Here is a 12,244-nt window from a genome sequence, read left to right as displayed (position 1 = left end):
ACTTTGTCAGAGGGGACAACTGCTGTTACAGTTATGGAAATGAGCAGTTCACCTTCACTACTGTTCCTGTGAGAGTGGCTATGCTCCCTGGATGAGGAAGACCACTGTCTTGAGTGGACAGTCACAGGGGCCTCGCAGGGCTCCTTTTCTGAATACTCACACTGTTCTGCTACTTCTTATACAGCCTTGCATCTCTATTGCAGCCTATACATCTCTATTGATGTGCCCATTCCAAAACCACAGTTGCCACCCATAAAGAACAATAACCTTAAAATTCCCTTGTAGCCTGGCAGCAGAGAAGTGTTTTCATTGTACAGCTTTCCTGGCAAATAGGGAGTGTGGAGGACGCTTCAACATAGTAGCCCCATGTATTTGCAAATGAACTGCTACTGCATATTCATCTTTGTGCAGAAAAAAACAGACAAAACAGCGATAGCTCTCAGCGTGCTCTCAATGTCATATGCTGACAGCCTTGATGTGAGACATCTTAGGAAGGAGCTCTGTGAAGTGTTTTTTTACTGACTGAGAAATGTCCCGTAGGCTAGCGAATGGTTGTACTGAGTACATTGTGGTCTGCACTTGAGTTCCTATGAAGATACTCTGTATATGGTGGTATTATGGTATATGGTATATGGTATATGGTGAATCTCAGATCTGTGCAGTACTATTCTGCGTGTGTCAGTGCACCCTGTGCAGTAATCTCCTGTGTGTCTAGCATACACTGTGGCTAGAGCCTGACCTGAGCATAGCCACACATGGTGTATATCAGTGACAGCGGGCAGATTGTGGTAGCAGCATGGTGACTGTGGCTTGTGCTCTGCCCACACTCTAACCAATATGTAAAACAGGCATGTCTGAGGGAGATGCATGCAGCACACACACACACACACACACACACACACACACACACACACACACACACACACACACACAGATAAACCCTAACAGACACACAAACATACACACAGACATGCACACACACACACTGTTCTGGTAACTTCTGAATGGTGTGCAGTTGTTATAGTAATTTTAGACATCCTCTATATGTGGGCCTTGCTTTCCTGAAGAGCGTGAGAAAGTAACCTGTTCTGTTTTTTACTAAATACTTAAAAACACACAATTACTGGAGCAATTTCCATGGGATAGTGAAATGAAGCAGGGTGGGGAGACTGGAGTGGGGGGTTACCACCACAGTGTTGATGTGATGCTAACTGCCACAGTTATTTTCACGAAGTGAAAAGCCAGGGCATATAACTGTCCTCACAGCCCGAGTGTATGACAACAGGAAAGAGAAGGAGGGGGCGCAAGGCTTATCAGCCCTGGCAAATGCAACCTGTGGTTTCGTCTGTTTGCAAGGAATCCTGCTTCCCCCCAACAATCCCCCCAACCGACAAGTCAGACCCACAGGACAGAAGGGTGACCGCTGAATGGCATTGCCACTGCCTCCCTGCTATAAACAGATTCTCTGTAAAGTGAATCCATATTAAAGCCAGAGCCACCATTCTGCCTTTCTTAAGCACTGGTAGGTGGAAGAAACCATCAACACATAGTTTTAGTGTTATATATAGTCAGCGTTAAAGCTGCTCAGTTCTAAGGTGAAACACCAGCGTCTTTTTTGAGAATATTTTTGTGAACAACTTTGAACAAGTATATTATGGCAGTAATCACAGACACAGTGATCACAGGCCGTAATCACAAACCTTGCTGGCAATTGCTGGCAATTGAAACAGGACTCAATTACAACCATAATAAATGGTCTCTTAGCCTTTAAACAGTCTACATAGGAACTAAGCTTCAGCCCTTCGTTATTGCTATTGTCACGGCTCAGGCAAGGACTCAGGAGCGGACCACGCAAGTTTCAGATTCTGTGCGACTTTATTGAAGGAGATGACAGCGTAGCGAAAACGATAACAGGCAGGGTCTAAACCAGGCAGGCAGTCCGAGGGCAATTCTGGGGAAGGGGATTGTGGAGTCAGGCAGAGTCAGGAACCAGGCAAGCAGGCAATCAGGCAAACAGGGCAAAAGTAGCAGGCAGAAAACCAGGTCGGGCACAGACAGGATCGGAAACCAGGAAAAACGAACAGGCAGGAGAAACGGGAAACAGGAAAAACACGCTGTAACGAACTAGCAACAAGACAGGGACAAGCAGGGAAGATATAGGGCAGGGCTGACGAGGGGATGGGAAGCAAGTGTGCAGGCAATCAGGCAGGCGGAGACCGGGCGGGGAGCGGGGCAAGGCTAGAACACAAGGAAAACAAAAGCACATGGACAAGGAAAACAAAAACACCACAGCTAAGGAGGCGGAGCACTGACAGCTATGTATCTTGTACTTAATAGTGATCGACTTTGTTAAATTCAATGACAGCTTTATGCTGCTGATTGATTGATTAATTAGCATGTTGTTTCCAAAATTCCTAATATAACATGATGTTGTCCCCTTTAAAGTGCTAATGAGTAGCAATGGCTGTTTTCAGCTCAATGGTTGACTTTAAGAGCATGTGCTGGCGTTGGCTCATGTGGGGTGTAACCGCACCTCTTGCAGCTCCTTTATAAATATGTTTCTTGCATTTTGTGGCAAAGGACCACAAAAACACCCTTTTCTCTCCCCTCAAACCACTACAGCAGCCTGCTTCCACCTCCAGCTTTTGCAGAGCTCTGAGGCCGCTGAGATCTCCCCAAGCAGCAGCCATACCAGCAGGCTGGACCTCTGGATGGGCTGATCCTTAGGAGGAGGACCAGCCACACACACACATACACACACACTGAAGGAGCAGTCTTAGTAACAGGTTCAGGGTCTCCTCTTCCCAGGACTCACAGAGGAGGGGAGGGGATTACTCAGGATATCCCAGACAGGAATGGCAGCATGGCCCTCAGTTGGACCCGCCACACTGGGGCCCATATCCTCTGTGGTAAACCACATTCAAATGAATATACGAGCGCCTTGACACTGTCTGATGGAAATTTATTAGAACTTTTGAAAGTGCTTTTCTCTAAATCTAAAAACAAGACAGTTCATGGCTTCCTTCTGAAAGTCCTGTAGATGCTGATAATCAGAATCAGAGCTGGACAGAAGGCCAGAGGCCCAGCTCTTTCAGAGACATTCAGAGAGCTGAGGGAGGGGGGTGTGCGTAAATTCACCCAAATTTCTACTCCATGGAGCAAAGAAAAAAGAAAACAGCTTAGCTTGAAATATTGGGACATTTCAATAAAACTAGATGGATATATGAGCATGAGAACAATCTGCGCTTGCTGGCCCTGTGCTGTACCAGGCCTGGAGTGGGCTGTGGTAGTATGTATGTCTGGGAAGATTTGGTTGGTAGGGGAAACCTGGGTTGAGCAGATGGCCCATAGAGACTGTGAGATCGAGACTCTGGGAGGGGACTCAGGATATCACCTTGAAAGTGAGACTAGGTCTTCCTTGGGATGGGTGGTATAGACAAACTCAAAACCCCAATCTAGGACCCTTAGCGGCACATGGATTGGCACCGGAGTGCATCCAGCAGCAACATGCAGCCGCTGTGCACAAAGCGACATCTCCCCTTTCACAGGTCCAAACAGTCAAAAATCACTCGACTCACCTCCTGATTGGCTCCTCTGATCCCATGATGTACCTTGCTGATGGTATTGGAGAGCATCTCAGGAGCATTCACTATGACCAGCAGGTGCATGCACAACAGTGTCACTCCAACAAACTGCTGCTGAAATTCTACTCTAGTGTGGTTCCTTCATTGGACTACCTTCTCTAAGACACACCATAACTAATCTATTTGTGCCACTAAAAACTAAATAATGACCCCTTTCATATTCATTTTCACCTTTTCTTATACACTCAGGTCCCATTTGAAGTAGACATTGCTTTAAACTAATGCAGACATTGGCTTTAAAGCAAAATATAGACTAAAACTTCCTCACAGACCTTTCTGTTGAGATCAAACAATATCAAGTCTTATAGTCTGCCAGCCCCATCTTTTCACACCTCTCCCTGGCAGCAAGATAACTGCCCGCATACAGACACAAACACGCTCATACATACACACAAACGCACACATCCTCACAGAAACATTCAGGGTACTATTATGTCACACTGGCACAAGCCACATTGGAATTACATTTGCACCATGGCTGTGGACTGTATAAAGGGGAACAGAGGCACATGCTCAATGTCTAGTGTGGATTAGACATAAGCCGCTTGCAGAAACTCATGCAAATGTACCGAGCCTACCCGAGAAGCTCTGGAAGCCGCCTTAGAGGGCGAGGTGTGCCTGATGACGACGCTGAAAAAAAGTAGCTTCAATACAGCCATACTCAAAAGCGCACAAGTGTGCTTTAGGCCAGAGTTTCTCAAACCTCTCCTGGAGTACCCCTTGTCCTGCATGTTTTAGATCTCTCTCTGCTCCAACAAACCTGATTTAAATGATCGGTTTGTTATTAAGCAGTTTCAGGAGTTCATAACGAACTGATAATTTGAATCAGCTGTGCTGGAGCAGGGAGAGATCTAAAACATGCAGGACAAGTGGTCCTCCAGGAGAGTTTTGAGAAACGCTGCTTTAGGCTATGGCATTAAACCCCCTGTGTTAACTGACAATCTTTGCAGTCAAAGACACAAACGAGGTAGGAAACAAAATAAAGAAGCCAAGCTCCAACCACTTCTTGCAAATGGTATAATGATGCCTAATGAAGCACCCCCCCCCCCCCCCAACACCCAAATTTGGGTACCGAGTGACAGCCATGGGACTACAGACATGGGATGGATCTATACAGAGTACAGACACCAATCTTACAATTACTGAAGCTAAAATGTTCCCAGAAAGCTCTGGATGAAAGTGGGTCTCACTTGAGGTGGGTTTATTTATAAAAAGTATCTCATCATCTGCAGCATTTTCTATTTGCCGCGCCAAGGGCCCACAATCTATTTGGCCTCACAACTTAAACACCACAGCTGCATTCCACAATGTGTCACACTGCATCTGTTTACTCCAGGCCATGCTCACGCGGCCTCTGTGTCAAAATCCACTGCTCTCTCTCTCTTAATTCCTGTTTTACTAGATGCCTTTTGATTCTGAAATGTTCAGCCTTTTCTATTGTCGACTGACAACCATGGTCATTTGAAAAACATCTTGATCAAAAACAGGTGCATATTTCACACACATTACACATGAAATTACTCAGAAAAAAACAGTCTCTCATTGCTGCAATGAAGCCCTGTGTATGGAATGCATTATGTTGCATGTCCAAGATAAAATGTATAGGTTACATATTAGATACACACACACTCTTCAGTCAATCAACCAATACACCAATCAAGTGATCAACCAATCAGCAACCAACGAATCAGTCCAATTACATCATGTGGAGACCTTATTGTGCTCCACCTGTTCTGTGGTCAGCACAGTTCAGAGCTCAGTGAGCACTGTGGCTCAGTGAGCACAGCAAATAAATAATTTCTCAGATTTTGGATTGACCCCTATAGTTTCACAATATGGCCCTCCTCCATATCCGTACCCTGCCCCAACCTGATTCCGCACCAACATGTGCTTCTTCAACCAACTGACTGGACTACAAGGTCTCTCTACTCACCCCTTACGAAGCAAGGCTGGTAGGATGAGAAGGGCTCAAAGATGCTGTTGGAGGCCATGTGTTTCCCACACGAGCAGAGTTCCTTCTGAGAGGTGCTTTCCCTCTGTTTTCAGATCCCTCTTCCGTTTCCCTTACTAGGCAAACAGCATACATATGTTAAGTAATGAATAAATACATTAGTGAAGAAATACATGCATAAACAGGTAAACAGTGAAAGGCGGTCATCCACTCTTGGGAATCATCCAACAGGCTTTCAACAGCTGAAACCCAGTGCCTTTTCTAGCCCTGTCACCTCCGCTCAACCCCTGTGTCCCCGAGACACTGACTGTGTGATAGTGGCGCCATCTGCCTCTGGGTACTGGGTGAGCTTGAGAACAGGAGACCTAGTGGATCCTAGTGGACAGCCCTGTGGGTAACATTCTTACCTCTGCACAAGAAAGTAACAGGCAGAAAGAGTCGCTGTGGTTTTCGGCAATCCTGGTGATTCACACTGAAATTGACACTCACACACTTCTCTCTCTCTCTCTCTCTCTCCCTCCTCCCCTCTCTCTCTGGTGCTAGCAGAGCTCTGACTGCCCGTTTCTCTGGTTTGTGGTTGTGTGGTGGCCCACAGAAAGCATCTCATAACCCCAAATGTGAATTTAACCATTCCCTTCTAAACACCTCAACGCTATTGGGTGAACACGATCATGTGATATGCTGATGTATAATTTTTTTTCTGTTTTGTTTAATCTGGTATTGTGGCTTGTTTCTTCCACCCCACCTGCCCTCCTCTTCTTTGATTTGACTGAGGAAATAACAGTGACTCGAGCTTGTGCAGAGAAAAAGAGCGATAGAGGGAGGGAGTGAAAGAAAGAGAGAGAGAGGGAGGGAGAAAGAGAGTCACCCACACAAAGTCTAACTATGCAAATTTCACTCCAGGAGGAAACACAATTAGCTTAGTGTCTTTGCTGCCAGTATGGGTATTAAACCAAAAGAATATTTGCATGTCATCTTTTCATATCTGGGTTGATCAGGTCATCTTTTGAGAACATGGAGAGTTCATACAGTTCACTGTGAGGTCTCTGCTCTGTGTGGGCCAAAACTCCTCACCTGTGCTGTCTCACAGGTCAGCTTTGTTCAGACTAATAGTTTATAATATTCGGTATCTATTTTCAATATAGCCAATAACATAAGTTCCACATTTCTTTTGTTGATTAATATACTCAGGTAACAAGAAATACTATAATAATATATGATAATATACTATATTATGATAACACACTATAATTATAAATACTAAAATATATAATAATGTGCTTTTGTTGTGTAATTATAATTTTGAAATACAGGGTACCAATGTGGAAATACAAGATGCAAAAAAAACAGCAAAATTTTGCCCTCAACAAAGTTTTTTTGAAGACTTTTGATTTTATTTCATGATTGATGTGTTCAGGTTGGAATATGCCTATTGTGATCTAGCAGTCAAAGTTATGGATTTTGCTTTTATTTCTGTTTGGCAGGCTCTCTAGACAGCTCTGTTAAGATTGGGTGCTGGAACCCAGTCCATTGTTCCGATAGTCAGTGTATGTGTCTGTGTGCGTGTGCATGTGTATGTGTATGTATGTGTCTCTGTGAGAGATGGAAGCTTCTCAAGTTGCAGTGAAGACAGTGCTACCTCGTAGATTTGGGGAGGGTGCGTATCTGAGGATCAAACCGTGTGTGTGTGTGTGCTTGTGTAAAAGAGGGGGAGGGGTCAATAATTGTGGGCCTCAGCTCCTACTTACCTGCTTGGGTGAAAATAATGACTAAGACTTGTCAATCACACTGCTGCTAATGCACAGATTACAGAGCCGAGGTCCAGGGGCTGTTCAAGCCTAACTGACAAAGAACCACACCCCGCCACACCCTCGTCACCATCCAGCCTCGTCCCGCCCTCCACTCATTCATCTTGAGTGTGCCCCCGACACCTGTGGGAAGGGTGTGGGGGGTGCAGGCGGGGGGTATTGTTGGCGTGGTGCTGAGCAGCTGTTGGGTGGGGTCGCCCTCACTGAATCTGGTTTCCTGAAGCCCGTGCGTCACTGTCACACCTGCCACACCTGAGCATGACCTGCTGCTCCACTTGCTCACCATGACAGGCAAATCAAAGACTGCTTTAACAAGCTGCTGTGATAGAGGCTAATAGGTTGTTACTTGTGTGTTTGTTTGCAGAGCTGTGAAAAGAGACCAGTCACTGTTCTGGAGGAAAATGTTAGTTCCTGAAAGACTGTTTGCTGCACCAGCCCTGACTGTAAACCAGGAAATGCAGATGGATAATCAGACTATAGTAATACCACACCACTCCCTGACATCTTCAAGACAAGATGCTGTCTGGAACCAGCTGTAGTATCTGGGGACTGGGTAGAGTGAGATCAGATGAGGCTATGGTGTCAGGGTGGAGAGCGGTATCTGGGGGGTCAAAAAAGCATTGTGCTACTGTCCTCCCTCTCTCTGATGGCTGTGAAAGATGCATTCTGAAAACATAGTGACCCATGTCACCCTGCTTCTGAGAGCAGTTGATGTGAAAGGTCATGCACATTTGTAGCTTGACACCCTTCATATTCCACACTCATGTTCAGTGTGTGAATTGTGTATTGTGAGCTTGTGAGGGTTTGATATTTGGCTGGTGTTAATGATGGAGTATCAGTGTGCAACTCACTGTACTGTGACCTGACTCTGTGACCTCTCATAGCTGCCTACAGATAGTGGCAACAAATCCACTGTTTACCCAGTGTAATTCTTTCTATCTCTCAATCTCCTGTCCTGGAATGGGATGCAATGTTATATTTCAACAGTATATAGTTTGTGTGGTGTGTACTTCTGCATGCGCCACATGTGTGAGAGAGACATGGAGAGTGAAAGAATGTGCAAGTGGTAAGTCAAATACACACAGAAAAAAGGAACAAGAGAGAAGAGGACAGAAAAGATTGAGAGGGAGAGACATTGAAGAGGGGAGGGAAAGAAATCAGAGGGAAAGAGACTGAGGGGGTCATTTTTAGTTTGGCATCTTCAAACCGCAGCAGCACACAGCTGTCCCTGAGACAAGCTCCCCACTGCGTTCCCACGGCTGCTCCCTGTCCCTTACTCCATGTCCCCAGCACAGATGCCACATGGTGAGATCTGAAATGCTCCTCTCTCATCCTCACTGACTCCACCTCTTCCTCCCTCAAGACTCAGGTGGGACTAACCAAGACCCTCCAGACTGGGGTGGGAGGGCTGAAACAGTGACCTTCTCATCTGGGGCAAGCCTAACTACAACCTTCCTGTCTGGGGTAGGAGTAATTTTGACTGTCCAGACTGGGGTGGGACTGACTGTGATCCTCCAGGCTAGAGGGGGCTAACTGAGACCCTCCATATTGGGGTGAGAATGACTGTGACCCATCAATATGGGGTAGGACTCATCAACTGGTATCTCATTTATTTTGAATTTAGATTACTTTGGGGCAGAGTCCTGCATCAGGTCATGTACTGGCAGATTCCTTCAGGAGACCTGCATGAACAGCAGTCTGCAGGTGGATTCTAACTATGTTCTAAACGTGCAGTTTGGCTTGTGGTCCAAAACAAACAGATGTGGGATAACTTGGAAAAATACACAACTTAGTTAAGTGTTAGTAGTGTAAATCCTACTGGCATATGGTAAGATAATTCTGAGAGAAATAAGTAGTAGAGAGGCAGTACATTATTCACTGGAGTTTGTTGGCATATAATTAGGGACAATTATGTTATGTTGTTTAAACATGAACAATAGAGCATGACAACGGACAAGATGTAAGCCAATATTACCAGTGGTGAATTTCCCATCATGGACATTAATTCAAAAGTAAGGTATTCGAAAGTAAGTATGCATGGAACTATTGAAACTATTAGAACTATTTCTACATTATTGTTAACAAAACAAATTAACTTGTCGTCAAGAAATGAAGAACTTTTCACATGTCAAGTTGATTTAGAGGTAGGCTTGTGGTTTTGGGTTGGTTCATAGTTCTAGTCTAAGTGGGTAAGTTTGGGTTGCAGAAGCAGTATGCTGTGACAGTGGGTTGTGGTTTGGTTGTGGTTCTGTTGTGGTGGGTGCATGGTGTAAAAATGGACCCGTGCAAGACTGCTCTGTGAGGAATACACAAGACTCCAGTTCCTGGCTTTTACATTGCTCTATAACACAAAGTCTTGATTCAAAGTTAAATGCTAAGATTAAGATTCAGAAAAAGTGCATGCTTCAAAATCTAGTAATCCAGAATGCAACAATCAAATAAAGCAGAAAGCACAAAAGTCAGCTCAGACATCAACAAGCAACAGCAGTAATATTCTGCTTCTGTTCTTCTTCACCTACAATCAGAGCATGTGAGTGGATTGATTACTTTTACACTGCATTCAGTTATTTAGCAGATGCTCTTATGTAAACTGACTTACAAAAGATAATTAGCTCATTCTTAGCTTATGAAGACAGCTCCTTGTTCAATAACTTCCATAACCACTCCACTCTATGTTTTCTGTTTTAACTACTCAGCATCAGACCTATTGGAGTTCTCTGACATCACACTGCTGTTGTATAAATCATCACATACTTCCACTACACTACCGCTGCTTCATTTGAAACAGAGTACTCCTCTTCATCTACTGTGGGGAATGAACAGAATTATGCCATCCTACCTGCTCAACAGGAAGTCTAGAATTATTCTAGAATAAATCACCAACTTTTTGATTACTGACTCGCAATGATTTTCACGGGATTGCCCCATAGGCTGCATTAGTTGCATATTTCAAGAGGTAACCCCCTACAGTTTAGGGAAAAATCTACCAATTAAGTGCTGTGTGAGCTCTGCCACACTGATGGGAAGTCCAGTGTGCTGGTACTAGAACAGCAGGGGACTTTCCCGTCTTTGAACCTTGCTCTTAGCGCTCTTGAGGTGGGCTGGGCCTCAAGCCGCATGTCCCTGCCTGCCTCTCATAGCTGGGACCTGAGTCAGGCGATTGGAGGTCAGGGGCTTGGAAAGGAGGAGGGGAGTGGATGGGACACCTGCTGAGATTCCTGTTACCGGGGGCGGATGAGTGAAGAGATCACAGGGCAAATTTCGAGAATTCCCACCCTCCTTATCCCTTTCAATCTAGAGGTCAGAGTATGGATCTCAAAGCAGTCGGTACTCCAATGGACCCGCATGTGTAAATGCGCTTTTCAAGTATTTTGATTAATTCATATAATGCAAATATTCACAACTTTTTTTCTTTTTTTTTTGCTAAAACCTAAACTCCAGGAGTTTGGGTGTATTAGGTGTGAACTGGGTGTAATGCCATTCTGCTACCTTGGCTAAATACCAGAATTTATTTTAAAAGTGAGCTGTTAGCTTTTGGCAGCTTGGGCTGGTCAGGTATATCCCTTGGAGCAAGTCAGCTGGCTGCCTTGTCTGAGCTTGGCAGCATTGTGAAGGAAGCAAGAAGTGTCAGAACCTTTTCTGTCATGGCAGGGGTATTTCATAAAAATATTTATGCAATGTTTAATGTATTTAATCTGTCTACTTGAGGTTTTTTGCATCCTTGCTTGCCTGTCTGTCTTAGAATAGGTACAACATTCTGCATCTGATGCTATCTAGGCAGAAGTCCTGTGATTGTTCCAACATTCTTCAGATTTAAAATTACAAATTAAGTAATTGTATAGTTGTTATTTCATGTATCTATTTAGATGCTGCATTCTTGCCTTTTCTGAAATGTTTGAAATATTTAGATAAATTTATGCCATTCTTGGCACCTTTAAATGTTCTGGTGAAAAAGGAAAAAAATCCTACTAAAGTTTCTCTGTAGCAGTGAAGGGAACTTAGAGGGAGCACTGCAGAGAGACAGACTGGAGGAGGAAAGCTGATAGAGGCGTCAGCTCTTATTGAGTCATTTCCTCTTGCTGCTGTCTCCACCTTCCGTTCTCACACGCACAGCAGTGTGCGCCTTCCCTTATCAGCCCTGCATCTGCCTCGCACGTCTCTGCGGCCCCAAAATACCGCCATTACCCCGCAGCAGCCCCTGCGCCTCCCACACCGCATCCTGTTACATCCCTTGGGTTCCGATCTGCCCACACAGCACGCCGTGTGGACCACCAACCACCCCATGAGTCTCAGCAATGCTTCACCCCCAAACTACCCCACGTTTCCCTATTTTGCCCCATACATCTTATCAGCCCAAGTGCTGAGCTTTCCTCCTGCCACTTCCCTTACCCCTGACTGGGCATGTAGGGTACTACAAGACCGTTCCCCTGTGGCTCCAGGGATGGTGAAAGTGAGATGGATGGATTGATACATATAATCATGGAGTGGTTGTGTTGCATGGGGAAATGTGGACTGAACTCACAGTCGTTTGGTGTATGTTCACATTACAGCTGAAACAGGATAAGAGGCATTTTTTTGATCCATGGTGATGTTCTTTGGTTCCTAATCGGTTGTCTTGTGGTCTGGTTGCAGCTATGAAACTTGAGCCCTGGTTCACCAGAATACATAAAAAGTGTTTTTCTTCTTACTGTTCAGAAACTTGATGGGAAGTGGGACTGAGCAACACCAACTTTATCCTCACAGGGTGTGATGTGGTCAAATACAAAGCTGACCAAATTTATCTTGACAGAGGAAGTTCTAGAATGCTGTGATTGGGTGGGACATTAATAAAAGAATGATTA

The 12,244-nt window shown here is 44.9% G+C and overlaps 1 protein-coding gene across 1 annotated transcript in view; it reads right to left on the bottom strand.

The window, feature by feature from the left end:
• LOC118785659 (runt-related transcription factor 1-like) overlaps positions 1-5,627 on the bottom strand; it is a 49,149-nt gene extending 43,522 nt beyond the window's left edge. Inside the window, exon 1 of the mRNA XM_036540488.1 lies at positions 5,578-5,627. The gene's annotated coding sequence lies outside the window, so the exon portion shown is untranslated. The remainder of the gene's footprint in view (positions 1-5,577) is intronic.
• Between the last annotated feature and the right edge of the window lie 6,617 nt (positions 5,628-12,244).

Source organism: Megalops cyprinoides, chromosome 11, assembly GCF_013368585.1.
Source record: "Megalops cyprinoides isolate fMegCyp1 chromosome 11, fMegCyp1.pri, whole genome shotgun sequence".
Taxonomy (NCBI): Eukaryota; Metazoa; Chordata; class Actinopteri; order Elopiformes; family Megalopidae; genus Megalops; species Megalops cyprinoides.
The sequence above is the reverse complement of the archived record's forward strand: the minus strand, read 5'-3'. Positions and strand labels throughout refer to the sequence as shown.